Here is a 25,883-nt window from a genome sequence, read left to right as displayed (position 1 = left end):
TGTATCCTGTGGCGTCCACTCGTGATAATAAATTGTTTTCGCTTACGAACACTCACGTTAATAATGCTAATATGTCGGGTCGTATACTTTAGATACTTAACCTAAGACTCGCTTGGTTAATATTTATCAGATTAATATTCTAATCAAATTAAATGTGTAGTGTTCAACTTGGGATTTTATAATAAATACTAACATGGATAATATTAATTTAACTACCTTCGATTTATGTAACATTCGTTTAGTATAAACATGTCACCTGATCAGTTATTCTCGTCTGTCGCGGGCGCTGTTCCGCGCAGTGGCGCGCTGCTTCGCGCGTCGTTCACGTGCTGTCTGCGCGTTGTTCGTGCGTGATGGGCTCGTGGTTGCGTGCTGGTTCGTGCCGGTTCGCGCATCGTTCGCGCTGGTCGTGCGCATTATTTCGTGTGTCGTCAGCGTGCTGTGTCGCGCGTGTCCGCGTGTCGTTTGCACGCTGTCGTACTGTTTCGCTTGTCATAAATTCGTCTCGCTTAAAATCTCTTGTGTTAATTAAATTACTTATTTATTGGACAGTTGTTAGTGTAGCAGATTAATCAAACTAAATAGTAGATATAATTTATAATTGATAAGGTCGAATTAATTGTTAGCGTTAATACTTGTTTAGCGTAAACGCGATATTTTCCCGGTCGTCGCTTCGAGTTCGACATTTCTTTCCCTCGCGTGACCATAGAATCGAGCCCTGTTTTATGTTGCATATATTTATATCATTTTATCTTGTATGATGTAATGTTATTATGTATTTATATATGTTTGTTTGCTTGTGCTTGTTCGTCTTCGCTTCGTGTTGCGATTAGATCGTGATTTGTTCCCGCGCTTCGAGGAATCGATGATCAAGCTTCGGCGATCAAGTGATCTAGCTCTTCGAGTTCCATGAGGCTGAAGACCCTGAGCATCTGTTTGGTGAAGGCAAGTGTCCTCTGACCCATTATGTCCCATTTACTTTATAATACACTGTCCCGCATACTATGAACAACCTAAGGATTTACTAGCTTTCTATTTACCTTGTCCTTGATTTACCTTTTGGGTTACTATGGTTAGCTACATGCTAGCGCTTTACTTTAATCAATGAACATGATGAGATACAATGATGATACTATGGTTTTATTCTGGATATGATGATATACTTGTGGCATTTAGGGGACTCGGGCTGTTTCCCGAGTACCTCTCCGTAAGGACCTGTTCGTTGAGAGACCACCCGGGATAACAGTGCAACCATGAGGGTGATATGGGGCGCCCTTAGCTAATTAATTAGAGGAACTAGAGGTGTAGTTGCTTCGCCGTCGTGCCGTCAATGGGGTCCAGGCACAGTGCTTGCTCTGCCGAGGCTGGGTGCCGAAGTTCTTTCGTTTTGCTTTTGTTAGTCACCCTCCTGCGGGGAGAGGTACTGTGTTTATCAAACTGGAGAAACCTAACGGGCGGCTATGACCTCTAGGGAATCTTTGTAAAAGCTACGTAGTGATACCCTGCCGGACCACCTAGGAAGTGATCAATGGGGAGTCATGATCCCCGGGCAAAACGGGAATCACGGCTCATGGGTAAAGTGTGCGACCTCTACAGAGGGTTAGAAACTGATATATCAGCCGTGCTCACGGTTAAGAGCAGCCTTGGGATCCTCTTTGATTAGAGATACTTGATCAGAGATGGTTGGTTTACAGGTGGTGACAAGGATGATGGTTATGACTATGGTAATGATAAGTGGTATTCTTTCCGTTTGGAAAGGGTACTTTGGGTTAATAACTTGGGTTAATGTTAAAACCTGGCTCTCAATGAGTAATAATAACCTGACCAACTAAAAGCAACTGCTTGACCTTAACCCCAAATAAAGCTAGTCCACTACAGCCAAACGGGGCATTTGCTGAGTACGTTGATGTGTACTCACCCTTGCTTTCACAAAACACCAGGTTGCCTTTGGTGTAATCTATGCTCAGGTAAAGAAGAAGACGTCAAGGCGAATCTCCAGGAGTTCCAGGACTTCGACGAGTTCGAGGATTAGGCTAGCGACCTCCCCCAGTCAGCTGCCTGTGGTGGGTTTATTTACGTTGGCTACGTTTCTGTTCTGTGTACTTTGATTTGTATTATGTAAATGACTCTGGTCTTTAATATTATTAATTATTTTTTATTGTTATTTGAAGCATTGTGCTATGATGAGTCATTTATGTAATCGCTGTGTACGTGAATTTCTGATCCTGGCACGTACATGGTTCGCATTCGGTTTACCTTCCAAAACCGGGTGTGACACAACGTCATCTTCGGTGGACACGGGTCGCAGGAGAACAAAAGACAACAAAAGCTCAACGATCGCCAGATACTGGTGGCAACCACTGGTCCTCCCGCTCCGTACCGGTGGTCGGAGCACCTGATCACCTTCACTCGGGAGGATCAATGGCTCAACTTCGACCATTCAGGCAAATACCCGCTCCTCGTCGATCCGGTGATCCGAGAGAGCCGGGTGAAGAAGGTGTTAGTGGACGAGGGGAGCAGCATCAACGTCACCTTCCCCCGGACACTCCAAGGCTTGGGAGTTCACCTCAAAGAGCTCCACGAGTCGGACACTCCCTTCTTCGGCATCGTGCCGACTGAAGGGGAATACCCGCTGGGCCACATCTACATGCCCGTCACATTCGGAACTCTGGAGAACTACAGAACCGAGTTCCTGAGGTTCGAAGTGGCGAACTTCGACTGCGGGTACAACGCCATCATCGGGAGGCTGGGATTAGCCAAATTCATGGCCATTCCTCATTACACGTACATGATACTGAAGATGCCAGGACCATAAGGAATCATAACTGTGCGCGCCGACTTCCAAGGCGCCGCAGAGTGTTTCCGAGTGGCCATCCAAGCGGCTCTCACCACCAAGCCGTCGATGATTTCTTCAACACAGGCGAACTCCAAGCCTGAGGAGGACCTTGCAGTACCGGCAAACGAGGCTCAGGCCGTGACCTCTATGCGGCCGACTGAAGAAACTTAAAGGATCAACCTGGGGTTTGCTGATGAACGCAAGACTGCCATCATCAGCTCCAGCCTGGACGACAAATAGGAAAGCGCGCTCGTCCAGTTTCTGCAAGATAACCGAGACGTATTCGCATGGCAACCTGCGGATATGCCGGGAGTCCCAAGAGAACTGGCCGAGCACAAACTGAAGGTCTATCCCCAGGCAAGGCCGATCCGGCAAAAACTACGTCGTTTCACGCCCGACAAGAGAGAGGCCATTCGTGTCGAGTTAGCTCGCTTGGTCGCGGCTGGATTTATTAGAGAAGTGTTACACCCCGAGTGGTTAGCCAACCCTGTTCTTGTACTCAAAAAGAATAAAATGGATTGGCGCATGTGTGTCGACTATATTGATCTCAACAAACACTGTCCGAAGGATCCCTTCGGGCTCCCGAGGATAGATCAGGTGGTGGACTCAACCGCTGGATGTTCTGTGCTGTCTTTCCTGGATTGCTATTCCGGATACCACCAGATTAGTTTGGCAAAGGAAGACGAAGAGAAAACAGCGTTCATTACTCCATTTGGTGCTTTCTGTTATACCTCCATGTCGTTCGGCCTCAAAAACGCTGGAGCGACTTATCAGAGAGCCATTCAAACATGCTTAGCCGATCACTGGGGCAAGTGTGTGGAGGCCTACGTAGATGATGTGGTAATCAAAACGGAGAACTCGGAAAACTTCATCGAAGACTTGCAGCTGGTTTTCAACAGCCTACGGTGATATCGATGGAAGCTTAATCCCGAAAAATGTGTCTTTGGGGTTCCAGCAGGCAAATTACTCGGGTTTATTGTCAGCCACCGAGGAATTGAGGCTAATCCGGATAAGATTGAAGCTATCATGAAGATGGAAGCACCTCGATCACAGAAGAAGGTTCAGCGACTTACTGGATGTATGGCAGCTCTGAGCAGATTCATATCCAGATTGGGAGAAAAAGGTTTACCATTTTACAAGCTACTCAAGAAAGTGGATAAGTTTCAGTGGACTTCGGAAGCACAGGAAGCTCTAGATGCACTGAAGAAATTCTTGATGACACCACCAGTACTAAAACCGCCACGACGAGCCACATCAACTCAACCAGCTGAAGATCTGCTGCTGTACATCTCTTGCACGACTCACGTGGTAAGCACCGCGTTGGTAGTCGAGCGAGCAGAAGAAGGACATACCTACCTAGTGCAACATCATGTTTACTTCATCAGTGAAGTTCTGGGTCCCTCGAAGAAAAAGTACCCTCAAGTTCAGAAGTTGTTATATGCAGTACTCCTAACTGCCTGCAAGCTACGTCACTACTTTGATGACCACAAAGTCATAGTAGTCACTGGTTTTCCGATAGGGGATATTCTTCACAACAAGGAAGCCATTGGCCGAATAGCCAAGTGGGCTTGTGAGCTGGGATCTCATGACATCGAATTTCGACCTCGCACTGCCATCAAAACTCAAGCATTGGTTGATTTCGTATCAGAGTGGACTGAACAGCAAGTACCAGACAACCCAGAGACTGCAGAAGTATGACGAATGTATTTTGATGGCTCGCTGAAGCTGCAGGGAGCAGGAGCAGGAATTATTTTCACCGCACCTGGAGGCGAGCACCTTAAATATGCCCTCCAGTTGCTGTTTCCGGCCTCCAACAATGCAGCCGAGTATGAAGCTCTGATCCATGGATTGAATATCGCCATATCATTGGGCATCAAGAGACTGATGGTGTACGGAGACTCTCTGGTAGTCATTAGCCAGATAAACAAAGAGTGGGATTGTTCAAGCGATTCAATGGGAAAGTACTGCACTGCCGTCCGAAAGCTGGAAGATAAATTTGAGGGTCTGGAATTTCATCATGTAGAGAGAGATCGGAACACGGCAGCCGATGTATTGTCCAAGCTAGGATCCGGTCGAACTCAGGTCCCACCTGGAGTCTTTGTGCAAGAAATATTACAGCCGAGCATCTCAATGGACCAAGCAGAAGAGTGTAATATTGTGAATCAACTAGAGTCAGACTCTGATGACTGGAGAAGGCCAATCATCAGGCATATAAAGAATGAAGAGGAACCAGATGACAAAAATGCAGCCGAGCGCATTGCCAGACAGTCGGCTCACTACACACTCATTGGGGAGGCATTGTACAAAAGGGGTGCATCGGGCGTCCTCATGAAGTGCATTCTCTCATCTACTGGGAAGCGACTTCTGGAGGAGATCCATGTCGGGCAATGTGGAATACATGCAGCGTCCAGAACACTAGTCGGGAAGGTCTTCAGGTCAGGATTCTATTGGCCAACAGCGAAGAGTGATACAGCCGAGTTAGTTCAGAGATGCGAAGCTTGCCAATACTTGTCAAAACAACAACATCTACCAGCACAGCAACTGCAGACCATACCAGTGACTTGGCCCTTCGCGTGCTGGGGACTGGATATGATTGGACCTTTCAAGAAGGCTCAAGGAGGATACACTCATGTTCTGGTAGCTATCGACAAATTCACTAAATGGATAGAGTTCAAACCCACTGCTTCTTTAACCTCAGCTAAGGCCGTGGAATTCATACAAGACATAATATTCAGATTCGGGATACCAAACAGCATCATAACTGACCTAGGGTCCAACTTCACAAGTTCAGAGTTCTTCGACTTCTGCGAGCAAAAAAGCATTCAGATCAAGTATGCTTCTGTAGCACATCCAAGAGCCAACGGGCAGGTTGAGCGAGCCAACGGGATGATACTGGAGGCACTCAGGAAAAAGGTCTTCGACAAGAATGAAAAATTCGCAGGGAAGTGGATAAGGGAATTGCCCTATGTCGTTTGGAGCCTAAGAACCCAACCTAGCCGAGCTCTGCATGGAAACACTCCTTTCTTCATGGTCTATGGGTCGGAGGCAGTGTTACCCGCCGATCTCAAGTTCGGGGCGCCAAGGTTGATCTTCGAAAGCATAGCAGAAGCAGAAGCTACTAGGATGGAGGACATCGATATACTCGAGGAAGAACGGCTGAATGCGGTAATCCAATCAGCACGGTACCAGCAGACTCTAAGGCGCTATCACGACAAGGCTGTACGACAGCGTTCCTTCTCAGTAGGAGACCTCGTCCTCCGCCGAATTCTAACGGGGGAGGGACGGCACAAGTTATCACCCTTATGGGAAGGACCCTTCGTAGTAGCAGAAGTCACTCGGCCAGGATCATATCGTCTCACTCAAATGGACGGCACAGAAGTCGGAAACTCCTGGAATATAGAACACCTCAGGAAATTTTATCCCTAGCTGTATTTCAAAAGCTATCGGGACGATGATGTACTCTGTAAAATGGAAATATGTCATCAATAAAAAAGGGCTTCAAAGATACTCAGTTTGTTCATGATTGACTTGCATTCTTACTTAACTCGGGGTGACCACTATGCCCTGCTAATGGAGCAATCGGCTTAAGTCGGCAACGACTTAAGGCGGTGCAACATGCTCGCGCTTACTTAACTCGGGGTGACCACTATTCCCTGCTAACGGAGCAATCGGCTTAAGTCGGCAACGACTTAAGGCGGTGCAACATGCTCGCGCTTACTTAACTCGGGGTGACCACTATTCCCTGCTAACGGAGCAATCGGCTTAAGTCGGCAACGACTTAAGGCGGTGCAACATGCTCGCGCTTACTTAACTCAGGGTGACCACTATGCCCTGCTAACGGAGCAATCGGCTTAAGTCAGCAACGACTTAAGGCGGTGCAACATGCTCGTGCTTACTTAACTCGGGGTGACCACTATGCCCTGCTAATGGAGCAATCGGCTTAAGTCGGCAACGACTTAAGGCGGTGCAACATGCTCGCGCTTACTTAACTCGGGGTGACCACTATGCCCTGCTAACGGAGCAATCGACTTAAGTCGGCAACGACTTAAGGCGGTGCAACATGCTCGCGCTTACTTAACTCGGGGTGACCACTATGCCCTGCTAACGGAGCAATCGGCTTAAGTCAGCAACGACTTAAGGCGGTGCAACATGCTCACGCCTACGTAAGTCAGGGTGACCACTGCGCCCTATTAACAGAAGCAATCGACTTAAGTCAGCAGCGATTTAAGGCGATCTGACGTGCTTGCAATTACTCATATAAGGATGACTTCTATATCCCGCAAACAAATTTCAAAACCATCGCACATCATTTTACTACTGCAAATTTACGAATTGAGGAATTCCGAAACAATATGAGAATAACAATGTCGCTCAAAGTACTGAAATGACGTCCTCTAACAAATGTCTGACCATGCTAACCGCGCGCCCAAAACACGCAAAATGTTTCTCTATTTTGTGATATTTTTCTCAGGAGCAATCGATGAGGAAGGACGACTCGAGGAATCAGGGGCAGCATTCACGTCGGCCCTTATATCTTCGGGAACAACCACGCCGGGTCTCCTCATCAAGATTCGCCCCGCCCGAATGGCCTTATCCATGGCTCTGTCGTGATGGGCTCTGAGAGTAACGGAAGTTTCTTCGGCAACCTTGGCAGCCAGCCGAGCAGTTTCTAACTCCTGAGCGATGGATTTCTTGGAAGTTCGGAGTTCTTTGATAGTAGCGTCCTTCGCTGATATCAACTGCTTGAGCCGGGTCACCTCATCCGTAGATTCCTGCAGCTTACAGCGTTGATTGTCTAACTCTTCCATGGTGAAGCGATGACTCCTCTCCAGGATGGTCAGCGAGTTGCTAGAATCGCGATACAATCTGTCGAGACTGTCACGAGAAGCAGCAAGGATACGTTTTTCTTCCTGCAAACAAAAGCCAACTCCCTCAAACATCAAGCAAGCAATAGGAGCCCAGCAAGGCAAGGCACAGTTTCATAAGTCACCTTTTTAGAGTTAAGCTGAGCGTGAAGGGAAGAGCTCAGTGCATTGGCGTCATCTAAGGCAGCAGAGACCTGAGCTAGTTCTGTTTGACTTTGAGAATACTTTTCTTCAAAGTCAGAGCACCGCTGGACCAATTCAGCCTGATCTCGAGAATGTTTTTCTTCAAGAGTGGAAATCTGCCGAGTCATACCTAGCAAGAGACAATCAAACAAAGGGGGTCAGAATGTAAAGCAGTTTTATAGTGAAGGCAAAGAGAAGCAAAAAAGCACTAACCAGCGTTGGTCGCCTCCAAGTCGGAGACACGATGTTGAAGTAACACTGGATTCCAACGTGCAAGAGACGAAGCTACTTCTGGAACAGAAGCACCCTGTAACCTCAGCTGGCTAGCCATCCCGTCCACCAAAGCCTGATAAGGAAAGCAGATGAGTGTAATGACAGTAGTTCATGCGGTGAAAAAATCAAGCTGAAGTATACCACAATACCTGGAGGTTGGAAAAGAACGAAGGGACCCCCAAATCATGAGAGATCAATTGATGGCCGGACGTAAGGCCGCCACCCGAAGAAGTTTGCAACGAACCAGCTGGAACCAACTCAGTGCCATCAACAGAGCCCACAACTTGGTCAGCGGGGACGCTGCCCTCTAAGGCGACCCCCTGGTCCAAACCTTGGGCTACCACCATGCAGCTGGAGTGCGGAGGCGATCCCGCATGAACGTCCATGGAAGTACAAGAGGGATACCCCGCTCGGACATCCTCGGGGGCTGGGTTATAGTCTGCACTGCCCACTTGAGCCGGATCATCCCCGGCAGCACCCTCGGGGGCTGGGCAGTGGCTTACACTTCCCACCCAAACCAAGTCGTCCCCGGCGACATCCTCGGGGGCTGGGCATGTGTCAACACCATCCCTGGGGTCCAAGTTCTCTGCGGTAGCCACCTCTAAGGCTGATGGGCCCTCAGTTACTTCCATGGGACCAGGACGATCCAAGACAGTCTCCTGACCCTCAAGATCACACTCTAAGGTCGATGAGGCACGGGATGACCTCAACCCAGCGTCAAGCACGTCAGCACAAACCTCCATCGCACCATCATCTGCTGGCTCTGATAACAAATCCTTTGGAACCATATCCTCAAGAGTGTGATCAAAATTCGCCAGGGACAATTCTTGCAGACCAATGAGAGCAGACAAAGCAGGAGAAGGAACTCCACTACTTTCACCACTAGCGATGAACTGCCGACTGTTTTTCCGAGTCAAAGGAACTTCATCCTCTTCCTCCCGTCGTCTTCATTAGCAACACAGGCAGCACACCCATTGGGATCAGCAACAGATGGAGCATCCACATTGGGATTAGCAGCAGATCGGGCACACCCATTGGGGTCAGCATCAATAAATTCAGTCACAGGCACTTCTTCAGCAGCAGGAACCGACGTACCAACATCCCGATCCAAACTGGATACTCGCCGGAGGCGTCTCTTTTTCTTCTTCTGCTCATCAGCAGGAGGATCAGGTTTATTAGCTCGGCAAGGGCGCCTCGGGCGAGTACTAGCAGGCTTCTGAATATCCAAGGTCATATCAGCCTCTAGGAGGGGCGCCACCACCGATGTCCCAGCAGGAGCAGCATCAGAAGAGTCCTCAGCCAGCAAATCGAGCATAGCACTTATCTCTGCATCACTAGGATTCAGGGGCACCTCAAAATGGACTTGCCGTTCCTCATCAGGAATCTCCCCGAGCGAGGCAACCAAGGCACTAACTTCTTCAGCAGAGGGTCGCACTCTAAGGCCCAAACCGCCATTAGTGACAGGTGGATTCGACACAAAAAGAGTGAAGGCTTTAGGAGGAGGCAAGTTCCAGGCTGAGTATGCCACTAGGGCACCAACATTTGACACCTTACCTCTAAGGATCATCTCAAGTCGGTTTACCAAGTCTACAGAGGGAATTCTTCTGTTGGTAACTCGAGTTGAGTCAGCTAGGCCTCGATACAGATAAGCCGGGTATGCCCTGTCCTTCAACGGCTGAATATTCTTGAAGACAAAATCAGCAACCACAGCTTCAGCAGTCAGGCCCCTCTCCTTCAGCAACCCAACTTCAGCTAGCAAAGCACCTGCCTCAGCTACCTCCTGATCCGTGGGGGACTCGGTCCAGCTCGGGGTGCGAACGTCCGGCTGTCTCCCCGACCGAGGGGGAGAGAGTTGCCATGATTCTCAACAATGAACCACTCCAAACGTCATCCCTTGATTCTGTCTTTGAGAGGGATTTCGAGATACTCAGTCTTCCTCCCGCGGCGCATCTCTAAGCTAGCACCCCCAACCAACTGATGTTGTCCCCCGGCCATCCCAGGGCGACAGTGATACAAGTACTTCCACAACCCAAAATGTGGCAGCACACCAAGAAAGGCTTCGCATAAATGAACGAAAATGGAGATTTGCAGGATAGAATTGGGATTCAGATGGGTCAAGTTAAGATGATAGAAATCAAGAAGGCCGCGGAAAAAGGGAGAAATGGGAAGACCGAGGCCGCGGAGAAGAAAAGGGGCGTAAATCACGGACTCATGGGTATCCTCTGTCGGGACAGTGACCCCATGGCAAATCCGCCAGGAGCAGAGCTCCCTCGAGGGAAGAACCCCGATGGACACGAGGTGGAGAAGTTCGGGCTCGGAGATGACAGACATGTGGTTACCTGCGAAAGGCAACTGGCTGTTGGGATCGATTGGAGGAATCACCACGGCAGACGAACTCGAGGCTTTCCTCTTGGGCGCCATCTCGATTCTACCGGCGAGCAGAGTGGGAGGCGAAATGCAGAGAGAATATGGAAGTGAGAAAGCAAAAACTAGGGCACGGAAAGCAGAGGCGGCTAAAAGCGCAGCACTTATGGGATATTCCCGAGCCAGATACCGTTTCAAAAAGCGCCCAGTCAGCACCCGGCGGTTATTTCTAAAACACCGGCGTGCCACGTCATCACCCGGCAGTTATTTCCAAAACACCGGTGCGTCACATCGTCACTCGGCTATTATCCTCAAAATGGCCCACGCAGCCTGCTATCGCTCGGCGTTACCTCTAAAACGCTGACGTCGTCTTCAGTCGCTCGGTGTTACCTCTAAAACACCGACGTCGTCTTCAGTCGCTCGGTGTTACCTCTAAAACGCTGACATTGCCTTCAAGTCACTCGGCGTTACCTCTAAAACGCTGACGTCGTCTTCAAGTCGCTCGGCGTTACCTCTAAAACGCCGATGTCGTCTTCAGTCGCTCGGCGTTACCTCTAAAAACGCTGACATTGCCCTCAAGTCACTCGGCGTTACCCCTAACACGCTGACATCGTCTTCAAGTCGCTCGGCGTTACCTCTAAAACGCTGACATTGTCTTCAAATCACTCGGCGTTACCTCAAAAACTCCGACATCGTGTTCAGTCGCTCGGTAGTTAACTCTAACACGCCGATGACGTCTTCAAGTCACTCGGCAGCTACCTCTAAAAGCATCGACATGATGCCCGAGTTATTCACTTACTATTCCAAGGGAATCAACTTCACGAAAAAGGTGGGAAGAGTAATAATTCAAGTACTTTGAGTTAAGAATGTCAACAAGCAATCATCACAGAGAAGCCAACGTCTTTTCTTCATTAAAGGGAAGATATCATACTTACAAATCAACTCATTATGAGTTGATACTTCCCTACTACTACTACTACTACATTACATTATACTACTACTACTACTACTACACTGCACTATACTATTCTACACTACTAAATACTACTACATTATTCTAACTATACTATACTAACATCTAATGACCAGTGGCATCTAGCCACTGGCCCTGTTGCTGCCGCCGCCGCTGCCGCCCCTGTTGCTGCCCCTGCTGCTGCCGCCGCCACCGCTGCCTCCCCTGCTGCTGCCGCCGTCGTCACCCTTGCCGCCGTTGCTGCCGCCCCTACCGCTGCCGTCATCGTCACTGTCGCCACCGCCTTCGTCGTCGTCGTCGTCGTCCTCGCCGTCACCGCCACCGTCCTCCTCGGACGAGTCCTCCTCATCCGAGGAGTGCTCCGACTCATCCGAGCCCTCGAGCCCGGAGCGCTCGACGGCCCGGATGTACGTCCAGACCTCCGCTGCGAGCCCCTGGGTGTCGTCTGAGTCGTCAGACAACTCACGCAGGGGGATGGGAGCCGGAGACCCCTCAGACTCAGAGGAGAACTCCTCCTCTGAGTACTCTGAGTCACCAAAATCCTCCGATGGAGGAGTTGGCTCGCGCTTGCGCTTGTTGTTCTTGCCCATGGTGGAAGCGAAAGGGAGAGAAGAGAAGCAAGCAGTAGAGAACAGCAAAAGATGTGAAAAAAGCCGGAGAGACAATGGCATTATTTATAGAAAAAGAAGGCAACCGCTCACCTCCAACCACGGTCACTGAACAGTCGCAAAGCATTCAATAAGCACTTCAACCCGTCTGAAGACACGTCAGGCGGCTGACGCCGTTTCACGCAACACAACACCCATTGGGTCTCCAATCAACAGCGCGGAGGATATGATTACACCCACCGTCACATCACATTACTACTCAGAAGCAGCCGACTAAAACACTCAGCGTACCAAGCCGCCCCTTGCCCACACCCATTGGGGGGGACGCCCAGGAATTATCAGTATATTTTTCAAAACTGTCACATCCGTGCAGGGCATGCAGTGAATACCTCAAGACAAAAAAGAGATATCAGTAAGGATCAGAGGAAAGCCAAATATAGCCGGTGGAGTACAAAATATGGCCGACAGAAGCGACGTGAAGACTAGACAGAGAGCGTCCATCAAATGTCCAATCAGTCACAGAGCAAATAAATTATACCACCCAGCAAGATATGGATGGATTGTGAACTCGGTTGCAAAAGACAAACTACATGCTGACCTCTGAAGCATAATATTGATGACATAATGCTGACCTCCAAAGCATAGTGCAGATGGCATCATGCCGATTTTCATAGGCAGAAAAAATAATCTTCAACAAAAAGGCACCAAAGGAAGACCTTCGAATGGATTATCCTCAAAAATCCACTTGAAGGTCGGGGGCTACACCCATTGGGTGCACCTTCGGTGCACCCCATGGATCACTATTCCAGGCCAAGATAATGCCGACTTCTAAGGCATAGGACAAGATTAAAGACAAGGCTTACCCTCAACCAAAGCACAAGAGCAAGATGAAGGTAATTTCTAATGAAGACCTTCGAGTAGATTATTTTCCAAAAATCTACTCGAAGCTCGGGGGCTACACCCATTGGGTGCACCTCCGGTGCACCCAATGAAGTTCAAGGTACTACAAGATGAAATGCCGACCTCTAAGGCACAAGCACGAAACGAAGTTTCAATTTGCGAGTGATCAAAGCAGGAGGAGACAGTAAGAAATCGTTTTCCCCAAATTACCTGCAAGCCGGACCTGGGATCTTTGGGCTGATTACCTCAAAATCAACCCAAAGATCGGGGGCTTGTGGGGGACAGATATCCCCCGGGTCCACTAGAAGAGTAAAAGACCTCACGAAAGGCCCAAGGGCCCAATAAATCGTAAGGTCATTCTTTCGTGGGCCTGGGGAGGGACAATCAGCAAAGCAGATCGACATGAGGCCGGATTGGTACAAGACCGGACGGCCCACAACATCGAGCGAGCGACCACAACAGAGATCCGACTTTCCCGCGCTGGAGCCCCCATGCAACGGAGCCATGCGAGGATAGGTCGGTAGAACTACAGGGAGATAAACTCAAACAGTTCACTATCTTTTAGCTACACATGGTTATCATATCCACGTGTATTGCCCCACGGTCGAGTATATAAGGCCTAGGGGGCACCCCTTCGGATGGATCGACCCTATTACTCAGCCACCCACCTCAGCTCTCTACATTCTCAATTCGGAGAGCTCCCCTGTAACCTCATTCACCAAGCATACTCACCAGGACGTAGGGTGTTACGCATCTCTAAGCGGCCCGAACCTGTAAAAATTGTCCACTGTTCCTCGTGCATCTAGCACGAACCATTTTGCTACAGTCGGCGACACCGTCCTACTCCTAAAAACACTTTGAGGGGCAACCCCGGGTGTGCGGTCGGACCTAAAACACCGACACCGGTGTAGGGCCAATTTCCCAGGTCGCGGACCGTCCGCGTCGAGACGCCGGACCGTCCGGGGTTACCAGAAATGTTCTCCTAATTGAATCGTCTGATAATGAAGCCGATGCAAGTGATTGGAGGACACCTATACTTAATTATTTACGAAATCCCAATATCAAGACAGATAATAACATTCGGCGTACATCTTTCAAGTATGTCTTGATGAGTGATGAACTCTACCGTTGAACAGTCAACGACGTCCTGCTTAAGTGATTGGGCACAGATGATGCTATATTGGCCATGGCTGAAGTACATGAAGGAATTTGTGGTACCCACCAATTGGCTCCAAAGATGAAATGGCTCTTGCGAAGGTCTGGTTTTTATTAGCCTAACATGATAGCTGATTGTTTCAAGTACTACAAGGGTTGCCAAGTGTGTCAAAAATTCGGCGACCTACAGTTGGTCCCTGCAGCCTAATTACATCCTATCATCAAGCCTTGGCCGTTCAGAGGATGGGGATTAGACTTTATTGGAGAAATTCATCCTTCATCATCAAAGGGGCATCGGTTCGTGTTAGTTGCCACTGACTACTTCACCAAATGGACTGAAGCCGTTGCTCTGAAGAACATGACATACAAGGAGGTAATTGAGTTCATAACTGAGCATATTATTCATAGATTCGGCATTCCCCAGACCTTGACTACAGATCAAGGGACTTCTTTTATGTCAAAGGAGGTACGTGAATTTGCTGAATTATATAGAATTAAGTTGCTTAATTCATCTCCATACTATGCTCAGGCCAATGGACAAGCCGAGTCTAGTAATAGGACATTGATCAACTTGATAAAAAAGAAGATATCTGATAATCCTAAGCATTGGCATAAGATTTTGTCCGAAGCTTTATGGGCTCATAGAATATCTAAACATAATGCTACTAAAGTGTCTCCTTTTGAGCTTGTCTATGGGCAGGAAGCAGTGTTGCCTGTGGAAATAAGTTTGAATGCTGTTAGGTTCACCAGACAAAATGATCTAACTCTCACTGATTATTACGATGCAATGATGGATAATATTGATGAGGTGACCGACAAGAGGGTGATAGCTTTAGGTGCAATAGAAAAGGACAAGATCATGGTAGCCAGGGCCTACAATAAGAAGGTCAAAGCAAAGTCATTTCAAGTAGGGACCTGGTGTGGAAGACCATCCTGCCCCTAAGGAATAAAGACCGGAAGTTTGAAAAATGGTCGCCAAGCTGGGAGGGTCCTTATAAAGTAAAACAGGTAGTATCTGGTAACGCCTATTTACTACAAACATTACAAGGCAAAGATTTACACAAAGCTTTGAATGGGCGTTTCCTCAAGGAGTATCATCCTAGTATGTGGCAAGATGCTTAAGAAAACCGATGTGATCACATCGAGTTAAGATGCTTTTGGCTTGCCCAGCTCCACCAAAAGGCAGGGGGCATATGTTTGGTACTGAAATGAGCGTGCGGACAGTCCGGCCCTGAGGCCGGACGGTCCGCGGTCCGGACAGTCCGCGCTTGTGGGCCGGACGGTCCGCGCGTGCGCAGAACAGATTATGGTTCCGAGTTTTGTGCTACGGTTGTTAGCTAGATTCGCGGAATTAGCTCGGAATCAGTTGTGTAAAGGGTCCAGCCCCCTCCTCTATAAATAGAGATGTCTACGGCCGATTTGTAATCATCATCAATCGAATCAATACAACTTCTATTTCACATTTATTTCCAGTACAATTAGGAGTAGTTCTAGTCTAGTTCTAGTTTAGCCTCTCGATCCCCAAATTCTCCGCTTCTCTTCGACTCTACGTCGATTAGAGGAGTATAGGTCGGCCGGCCCGAGCCTAGACAACCCCTAGGATCTCTCCTCCGTGACGGGGTCCCTCCCGGGAGCGAGATCCAGGCGCCGCCGGCGATCTTCCGCCGCCCCTGCGTACGCGTGGACCGTCCGACCGTCAGGCAGGAGCCCTAGCTGCGCACCAGGCCGCGGACCGTCCGGCCCCAGGCCGCGGACAGTCCGCCCCTGCGCAGAGAGTACCACCTCGCCTCGCACCAGGCCGCGGACCGTCCGGCCCCTGCGCGCGGACCGTCCGCCCCTGTGCAGAGGACACCGACACGGTTCTTGTTGAGTGTTTGGCGCTCCAAAAAGGCGTCAACACATGGCCTGCACAAAGTTGAGACCCATATAGCACATAGGTGTCAGGTCATGCTCATGTCGCCGAGAGCTTTCCATGGACAGAGAAATTGCCTCCGCCGTTTCTGTTCAAGCGCCGCGCGCCGTCACTATCCTGTTGTGGAGAGCTGCACTATCGTCCATGCTAAGCGTCACGCCATCGTCATCCCTCGCCGAGCGTCATCACCATCCTAAACGTTGCTGACCTGCAATGTTTTCACCTATCCACGTTGTGCCAAATTTTGTAGTCTGAATGGAAATGGCAAATAAGCTTCAAACTTTCTAAGTTCATTCTCATCTCAGTGATGGTTGTGCTAAATTTTGAAGTCTGAATGGAAATGGTAAATATAGAGAACATTGCTAGAGAGAAAAGAGATACAAAAAAATCTTTTAGAGAAGACTGTAAATGATGGATATAGAGGACGTTGCTGGAGATAGTTTATGTCGCCAGCAACGTCCTCTAAATTCATTCTCTATATTTGTCATTTACATTCTTCTATAAAAGATTTTTCCTCTATATCTGTTTCTTCTCTAGCAACGTTCTCTATATTTCGTTTTCTATATGTAAATATCTATATTAGAGACATATTTTACTTTTAATTTTTATACGTAGGTATTTTTCGTACTCTCATATGTATTATACATATTTTAGTTTTGCTAAATTTATTGTTTTAAATATTAAAATGGATAGAGGAGAGGCGAGATAAACTCTATATATAAAGGATTATTCAACTTCCTCTATATTTTGAGTACTATTTAGAGGATGATGCTCGAGACATATGAGTAGAATTTTCTCTAAAATTTAAAGTAGAGAACACTTTATAGGACCTGATGGAGAGAGACACGCTTCTTTTCGGTATATTTAGCTTGTACTAGTCTTCTGTTTTTCTCCAGCGGCACACACAAAAAACCTGTAAATAGCGGCGTCTTTGGCGCCCTTCAAATATAGCGGCTTCTCTATTGATTACGGCTTTGTGCCCCTCCGACCTCCGCTCCAGGCCCTCTCAAAAAGTACAGTAACACGCAATGAGTACAAAAGGAACATGTATAGTAATTTTTCTTTGAGTACTATAGGTTATAGCTTAAATAAATGAAGAATGAGTACTAGAGCATGCGGTAAATAAATGAAGAATGAGCACTACAGTATGCGGTAAAGAATGTATATGTACAGTAAATTTTCTTTGGGATCTGCATATGGAACTTTTTTAAAAAAAAGGCATACTATTTTAGGTAAAACAAAAATTAATATACACTGTAATTTAATACAGGACATACAAACGACTTTTTTCTATGCATCTGATACGAAAATAATGTAGAAAATGAAGTTCGTTAATTTAGAAAATGAAATTTAGAGAACGCTGTTAAAGTAGAAGAAGATATAGTGACTGTAACTTTTTAGAGTGTGTTTGTAGAATTTTTTTTAGAGAACGAAATTTAGAAAACATTGGTGGAGACAGTTTTATTCTCACCTCGTCATAGTGCTACGGTGTTGTGCGGACCCAGACTACATGAGAGCCTTATCCGGAAGAACTAGGGCAGACGAGGCGTTGCTACGCTAGAAGCCGTCCGATGACGAAGAAGCCAAATCTGACAGCACAGAACCAACCAGATGGACGGCAGGATCCCCAAAACAGTGAAAAAAAATTGGACGGCTGACAAATTTTAGATGATGTGAATTAGGGCTAAGTATTGAGGGAATTAAAGGAGAAATTAAGATTGAAAGAGAAATTAGTTAATTTCTCCTTTAATCCCCTCTAATCACCCTTAATTTTTTTGTCACCAAACCAATCAGAGCGATAAGATTCGCTCTTCGCTCTGTATATATAGATACTTCGATCTTTATTATTGAAGACAAGACTAACCTGCGGTAAAATGACGTTTGGAACAAAAAGAAGACTCGCATATATTAACATTTAATCACCAGTTCATCACTTTTGAATTTTAGATACAGTTGCATTGGCCATTGGTTGCTCAACCAAAGCAAATGTTTGGTCGAACGTTTTTAGGGCATGTACAACTTAGATACTGCTGCACGGTACTACAAGTACAAGATACAACTAAAACACAATATAATACAGTGGTCATGTCTAAAATATGTGTCTTACGATATTCATTATACTAATCAAAGCATTCAATAAATTAAAGTGACCAATTAGCTAGTCTCATGTCTCGAACATAGAGCTAAGACACTGTGTCTTCGTCAAGATATAAGTCTTGAGTTTTTTTACATTCACATATAGACACACTCTAAGACATAACTTAAGACACCTATTATACATGTCCTTAGGGCATGTATAGTGGAGAGACCCCAAAACGGTTTTTCAAAACACAAGAGACAACTAAGAGACTCTATTATTCAATGAAGTGTCTAAAAATGTAGTCTATTAATAAATACAGAATTAAATGTATTTGTACAGCAGCAGATCGATAGAACAGACGATAAATTCGTACAGTGAAAAATAAGGCATTTGTTGCTACTTAGTTTACGAGCCAGAGGCGTCTCTTCACGGAGAGACGGCTCTAAGATTTTTTTTGCAAATAACCCCTTTAAATACTTTAAGAGCCTCCACATTAAACACCATTGTACATGCCCTTAGGTGTTGTTTGGTTTAGCCACTAAAGCGGTAATGGAATGTAATTGGCTACCGTTGTATGTGATACATTGTAATAATTACCATACTTCGTTCGTTTGGTACATGCGGTTAACGCGGGGAAGAGAGCAGGGCACAGCTTTGTACTAGTCCGTATTGGTTCCCTCCAAACTTCTAACAAAGTGCTATAGCTTCAAACTGATACTTTTCTCTGAAACGCCTTCCAGTAAAAAGCCTATTAATGTTTGGAATAAAAGTTTGAATACTGCTACAGTACATGTGCATTGGAAAGGTGTTTTCCTCGTAATCGTAACCGGTTCAGTCTGTTTTCACTGCCACCGTCCTGATGTGACTTCACTGCTGCCCGCCTGCCCCTCCTCACTCAGCCTGAGCCCCTGACGCGCCGCTCCTCCAACGACGCAACACGGCCTGCAAGAATTTTTACTCATTAGAATGTCCAAGATCTTTAGGAACGTATGCATACTACGGCCTGCAAGAACTGTGCTCCTGTGAAATTGGTTCGTGCGTTCTTGATGGCCCATTAGAGTTTATACTTTGGCTTCAGGTAAAGTATGATCAAAAGGGTAATTACAAGCAAAATGCATTGGCATCATCTATGTAAGGACAAGGACACAACAGGTCAGTTGTACATTGCACGTAGAGTACAATTGTACTAGTGCTGGGAGTGAAGGTATTTGGATGTGGTAGTTCTTTTTTTCCTGATTCATGTGTCTTTATGAAAACTAGTAATGAGTGGTATGAATATTACATCTTTTCAAATAAACAATTCATATGTCCACAAGATATAAAATATCTCAGTAGATCTCTATTAATTGGATCTGGAACAGCTAAGTTCATTTAAATATGTTCACTTATGGAGACTTGAATTTGTAAACATAGTAGCAGTAACTGAATAATCTGTTTTAGCGTAGGCAGTTGTTTTGATGTCTTATGTATTGGTAGCGAGGTGGCTCATGAAGCACTGATGTATTTGATAAGGTTATTAGCTGACGTCTTTGAACTTGGATGTTAACAGTGCAAAGTGAATATTTTCGGCAAACATACTTACTTGTTATCCTTATAGCAATGGCGACTTGAAAAAAGAGATGAAATTGTGTTGTTTAAGTGCAACAGTTTACCTTACAGAATAAAAAAAAGAAAGAAAACTGTCAATTGGACATTGAATCAAAGGAGATAGAAATCGTAGCTAATTTTAATATGTCTCGTAACTGAGCATTCAACCAGAGTCGCATGGATTTCAAGGACCAAATCGGAGACACATGGAATCGTCATAGGAGTCATTACATTTTTTCTGGATAGTTAACCTAGATGTCCACAGATTTTATTTGGAACATATATGATCGTGTAGTAGTCGTTTTTTTAGGTGAATGTGGTGATATATTATCCGCTCAGTAGCAAGATTAATTTGTTAGTAGCAAGGTGGTTCAAAAACCATCTGGACATTTGTATCTGCATCATTTGTTAACATCACTTAGCCGCAAATAATATTTCAGGATAGCTAACTTAGTCGGAAAAAAAGGTTAGGCGTCCAGGTATCCCTTTGTCGTCTTCCTCCAGTTCCCCGTCGGCCCGCGTTGCTGGGTCCGAGCTCCATGGGCCGCATCCTATCGAGTGTCGTGGGGCTAGCGTCGTCTCTCCCTCTCGCGCGCTGGATCGGATGGTCCTCGGGGGTTTCTGCGTCGGGCTCGGCCCATAGAGGCCGTCGGGATGCGCCGTCGCGTGGAGCGGGGGAGATTAAAGGTACGATATTAGGGTTTCCTTCAGATTTCATTGGTGCTCATTCTTTCCCATATTTCGTGTCGTTCCTCTCCCGTCTCTGGTCTCTTCCGTGCTCGTCGCGTTCCAGCTTTAGTGGTGGTTGGTTTTCTTCTCCGTTTCGTCCTCCCGCGGTCGAAGAAGAGTGGCCCCTCCCGGGTCGCGCTTCTGCTGTGCTACGGATGGATCTGAAGGGCAGGAACCCTAGCTGGGAGCGTTGGGGGCAAAAGGCTCCACAGGGCTCTCAATCGTGGGGGGGGGGGGAAATAGGAATCTCAGCTGGAGATTAAAACCGTCCACTAGAAAACCCGAGCACAAGGAAGACATCATGACTTCTTCTGGTGATGGCGGCCAATCAGGTATCCTCAAGTCCCCCCGCCCATTTTGAAAAAAGAGAATGAAATTGTTCGTCGTTTTTTCTGTCAAAAGTGTGGCGCGGAGGGGCATCATGCCAGGGATTGCTTCAAATCTTTATGGTGTGACATCTGTCATAAAGAAACTCATAACACTGCTAGATGTGTCCTCCCCAAGCAAAACAAACCTTGTATGCCTATTGTTGGTATGGCGGTGGATGGGTTAGGGTTTTACTCGTCTCACTTTTCCAAACCACTGTCGAAAAAACCTAAGAGAAGTTTCATTGGTTTGGTGAAAGTGGTAGAGGGTTTGATTTCTGCTGAAGATCTTGAAAAGGATTTTGGTTTTCATTTTCCTTGGGGTCGAACTTGGAAAGCTACCAAGTGTCACTCTGGTTTCTTGACGCAGTTTCCTTCTCAAGAAAGACTAGATGAAATGATTAACTTCCCTGAATTGAAAATGAAAATGTCTGGGGCAAAGATTTCTGTATCCTCTTGGAGCTCGCAGGCTAAACCTAAATCCAAATTGCATTCGGTGTGGATTGTTGCAGAGAATGTGCCTGAAGAACTTCAGAACTATCAGGCCATTTGTGAGCTGGGTTCCACAATTGGTGCGGTGGAAGAAGTGGATATTCTATCCTTAGATACCAAGTACATTGTGAGATTCAAAGTGCATGTTAAAAGTGTTGCAATGATTCCCCCAATTATTGAAGTTGGTGTCAAACCATTCCTTTATGACATATATTTTAAAATTGACAATATTACTGATGAGGGATGGAATGACGATTCCATAAATCTTGGTAAGAGAGCTTCTGTTGATAGGCATGTTTTCGGTGATCCTTCATTTGAAAAATCCGGAAAAAAAAGCCAGAAATGTTGGTGAAAAAACAGTGATGGAAGATCTAAGGACTGCAAATATTGAGGTTCCCCTATCTCAAGGTAAAGAGACTGGGTACCATTCTGAGATGACAGAGGGTATGGATGTTGAGAAAAATATCGAAGATGATAAAGGGTATATTGATAATCCGGGTAATGAGGAAGATGACTTTAATGAAAGTGAAGATGATCTATCGGGTTCCCAAGATCTTGAGGAGTTTGCTAAAGATGAAGACCTTGTTTTATCCCCCCTTCAAGAGAAAGAAAACATGAATCTAGGTGCCCTTCAATCTGAAGACGCTTCTAAAGAGATTGGGGACAAGAAAGGTGGTACTATGGAAGGGGATCATGTCGAAGGAATCAGAACGAGCAGTAGGCTGGAATCTAACGATGAGATAAAGATTGATGATAAGGCTACATCGAGAGCAATGGCTAAGGATGCGTTTATTAACAAAGGTATATCTTCTAACCCTTTTATGTTCTCAATACTGATAATTCTGTTCTTATGGATGTTGCTTTAAAGTTGGGAGTAGAATTAGGTTCCTCTTTTAATGAAGTTGTGGAAAATTTAGAATTCATAAAATCTCTAGAACTATCCAGGAAAAATCTTGCAGTTCAATCTGTCAAGAGTTCTTTTGATCCAAATCATATGGTTATTCCTGACTCTGATGTGGATAATATTGTCCATAATGAGGAAGAGGACAACACAAAGACTGATCTAGAGAATGTGATGGTTTTAAGAAAAGGCCGTAAAATTCGTCACAGAAAAAATCTATGAAAAAAGAAAAATAATAATTCTCCTAAGCATAGGTACATACCTATCAAAAGGAGGGGATTGCATTCTGATCTCACCCTCAACATTTCAGAATGATCGGTTTAATTTGGAATTGTCATGGGCTGGGTAAGGATGTGAAAATCGAATTCTTGAAGGATATCATAAGGAAAGAAAGAATTGATTTTATTGGTCTCCAAGAAACCAACAAAAAAAGTTTTGAGGATTCTTGGCTGAATTCTATTGGTGGCAATAGAAATTTTGCGTGGTTTTGGTCTCCTCCAAATGGGAGATCTGGGGGCCTACTTGTCGGGTTTGATGCTGATATTTTTGATGTGAGAGAAAAAGAATTGGGAGAGTTCATGATCCGAATTTTGGTGGTCCATAAAGAAAAAGGCTTTATTTGGAATTTCATAAATGTTTATGGTGCTGCTCAAATTGACCAGAAGCAAAAATTTCTTAGTGAATTGTCTTCATTATGTTCCAAGTGCATACACCCAATGTTGATTGGTGGTGATTTCAATATTTTAAGGAAAGAATCTGACAAAAATAAACCTGGAGGTACAAATAAATGGAGTTCTTTATTTAACTCTATCATTGACTTTTATAACTTGATCGAGCTTGATCTTAGTGGTAGGCTTTATACTTGGTCCAACAACAGAAATCTCCCTACTTATGAGAAGTGGACATGTTTCTTGTTAGCCCGGATTGGGATCTGCATTATAGTAATGTGAGTGTCACTGGGATCAGTAGATCCTTCTCTAATCATGTTCCTTTATGTCTCAGAACTGATTGCGCCCCCCTTAAAGAGAGATTTTAGGTATGAGTTGTGCTGGAAGCTTAGGCCTGATTTTAAAAAATTAGTCTAGGATAATTGGTCTTTGCCTGTCAGAGGCAAAAAAAGTATTGATATCTGGAAAGAGAAAACGAAACGTCTTAAAAAATGTTGAAAGGCTGGAACATAAATGTGGAAGGGAGATACTCAAAACTCAAAAAAGAATTGATAAGTAAAATTGATATTTTTAGATAAAAGAAGCGAAATAATGGGCATTTCGGACTTTGAAAGACTTGAAAAACTTGATTTGGAGTGGAATCTGAAAAAGATGATAGATGAAGAAGGGTGTAAGAGAAAACAAACTGCGAGAGAAAAATTTATTAATGAAGGTGATGAGAATACCAGGTATTTCCACCTTATTGCGAAGGAAGAAAGAGAAGAGTCAAAATTCTTTCTTTAATGCATGGGGGGCATCCGTGGATGATGCCGATGGCATTAATAAAATCGCGACTTCATTTTATAAAGAACTTTTTGGCCGCTCTGTCTCTTCCAGTATTAATTTGACAAATCTTCCAATGAATCAGATGTCTAACATGGATCGGTCGCTTCTAACTGCTCCTTTTTGCATCAATGAGATTACAAAAGTGGTGTTTGATTTGAAACATAACAGTGCTCCCAGTCCCGATGGTTTTCCTGCTGAATTCTTTCAAGACTTTTAGGAGCTCATATACCTTGATATTTGGAATTTATTCAAAGATTTTTATGATGGAAATCTTGATATCGAAAGATTAAATTATGGGATGGTTACTCTTTTACCAAAAGTGGATAATGCTATTGGAATGAAGAATTTAAGACCTATTTGCCTTTTGAATGTTTGCTATAAAATCATCACCAGAGTGTTGAATAACATACTGGCTCTTTGCATCAAAAAAGTGATTAGTGAATCACAGTATGGTTTATTCAAGGTAGATATGATACATAATGGATGGAGTGATATCTCTCAATGAGATTCTTCACGAGGTTAAAAAGAAAAAACTAAGTGGAGTGGTGCTCAAGATTGATTTTGAAAAAGTTTATGATAAAGTCAACTGGCATTTTCTGTATTACATGATGGAAAAAAAGGATTTAGGAGTACTTGGTGTGATTGGGTTATGAGAACTGTTAGAGGTAGCAAAGTCGCCATCAAGTCGAATGAGGTGTTGGGTCCATATTTTACCACGCATAAAGGGGTGAGACAAGGGGATCCTTTCTCCCCCTTCTGTTTAATTTGTTTGCAGATGGTTTGGCCTGTCTGATTCGCAAAGCTCAAGATGAAGGCCTTATTGAAGGTCTTATTCCCCATATCATCCAAAACGGCTGTTGTTGTCTTCAATATGCTGATGACACTATTTTCTTTATTCAAAACTGTTTGGAAAGGGCCAGAAACCTTAAATTCATTATGTGTCTGTTTGAAAACATGTCTGGTCTTAAAATCAATTTTCACAAAAGTGAAATTTATTGTTTTGGAAATGCCAAGGAAATTGAAGACATGTATACTGATATTTTTACTTGTCCTATTGCCAATCTTCCTATGAAATATCTTGGAGTTCCAATTGATAACAAGAAGCTTAATAAAAATCTCTAGGGCCCCATGGTGGATAAAATGGAAAAAAGGCTTGCTGGTTGGCAAGGCAGATTCTTGAGTTTAGGTGGTAGATTGACTTTGTTAAATAGTTGTCTTTCCAATGTGTCGCTTTATATGCTCTCGATTTATCCTATTCCTAAATCTGTTATTAGAAAAGTGGATATTTACAGGAAACGACTTTTATGGCAAGGTGGGCATCAGCCAAAGAAATTTCACCTTGTTAATTGGTCCTCTGTGTGTTCTCCTAAAAGTCAGGGTGGTTTAGGTGTTTTGAACCTTGAATACATGAATGATTCTTTATTGACTAAATGGCTATGGAATATTGAGAATTCAAATTGAAAGGGAATTAGACTTACACCTAGTCCCTAATTAATTTTGGTGGTTGAATTGCCTAACACAAATAATTGGACTAACTAGTTTGCTCTAGTGTATAAGTTATACAGGTGCTAAAGGTTCACACTTAGCCAATAAAAAGATCATGTATTGGATTCAACAAAGGAGCAAAGGGTCAACCGAAGGCACCTCTGGTCTGGAGGCACCGGACTGTCCGGTGTACACCGGACATTGTCCGGTGCACCACCGGACAGTGTCCGGTGCACCAGAGGACTCGAACTTAAACTCGCCACCTTCGGGAATTTCCAGAGGCGCTCGGCTATAATTCACCGGACTGTCCGGTGTACACCAGACAGTGTCCGGTGCTCCAAGGAACAGCGGCCTCCGGAACTCGCCAGCCTCGGGAAAACGCAGCGGCTGCTCCGCTATAATTCACCGGACTGTCCGGTGTAACAGCGGGGCAACGGCTATTTCGGCGCCAACGGCTACCTGCGACGCATTAAATGCGCGCACTGCGCGCGCAGAAGTCAGGCACGCCCATACTGGCGCACCGGACATTGAACAGTACATGTCCGGTGTGCACCGGACATCCAGGCGGGCCCAGAAGTCAGAAGCTCCAACGGTCAGAATCCAACGGCATTGGTGACGTGGCTGGGGCACCGGACATGTCCGGTGTGCACCGGACTGTCCGGTGCGCCATCGAACAGACAGC

This window comes from Zea mays, chromosome 3 (assembly GCF_902167145.1).
Source record: "Zea mays cultivar B73 chromosome 3, Zm-B73-REFERENCE-NAM-5.0, whole genome shotgun sequence".
NCBI lineage: Eukaryota > Viridiplantae > Streptophyta > Magnoliopsida > Poales > Poaceae > Zea > Zea mays.
Note: the sequence above shows the minus strand (reverse complement) of the source record.